The sequence below is a fragment of the Sturnira hondurensis genome, unplaced genomic scaffold, assembly GCF_014824575.4.
Source record: "Sturnira hondurensis isolate 20B ecotype Veracruz unplaced genomic scaffold, ASM1482457v3 Scaffold0017172, whole genome shotgun sequence".
Lineage (NCBI taxonomy): Eukaryota > Metazoa > Chordata > Mammalia > Chiroptera > Phyllostomidae > Sturnira > Sturnira hondurensis.
Genome location: NW_028089803.1, coordinates 412,231 through 413,056, shown reverse-complemented (window position 1 = coordinate 413,056; position 826 = coordinate 412,231).

Genomic DNA, 826 nt, shown 5'->3' with positions numbered 1-826 from the left:
GAGAGAATTCTGTCCTGAAACTAAAGAACATGATTAATTATCAGCAAACATCTGAGGAAGATGTTTCAAGCAAACACCTTCAAAAGAAAAAAACAAATTAAATGCCCCCAAATGCCCAAGAAAATATAATTAATTTATCAATCCAGAAGTAGATTTTAAATAACACAAACAAATAGGAATGTGTGTCTCATTCTCATTTAGCTGAAAGGGTATTTGATTAGCAAACACACATTTTCTGAGAAACTCAGAATTAAAGAGAAGGAGCTCTGCAAGGTGATAGATCAGAACAATCTTTTGAGAAAAGTTAGGTATTTAACTAATTGTTGTAGCAAACATAAGATTGAACTGATGGAGAAGGAAGGCAAATTAGATTCCTTTTGAAATGGAAAGGTGATGTGGACTCAGACATTATGATGGCATATGGGGAGCACTGAAATTTTTGGAATAAAGTATTGTTGTTAAGGAGAAGAAGCAGATACAAAAATTCAAGGCAGAAATAAAAAAAAAGTTTGAAAACTCTGGATTTGAGTTAACAAGTAATGGGAAATATGTTTGTTAATGGAGAAGAAACATGTCATTAGACAATATAGAACTAATTTTAAAGACAATTCTTTTGCATTGAAAAAAGTACAGTAAGTCATTAAAGAAATAATACTCAGCATAAAAAATGTTATTGGATAGTTTTACAAGTCTAAAGATTTCTGAAAAACAGTTCCAGGATGTTAGAATTTTAGATAGTTTCACACATTCCTTCATAATATTATACATTTTCAAAATGGTAATGAGTTGATGAGTATCAACTGTGGAATTTTAAATAAATGGATCC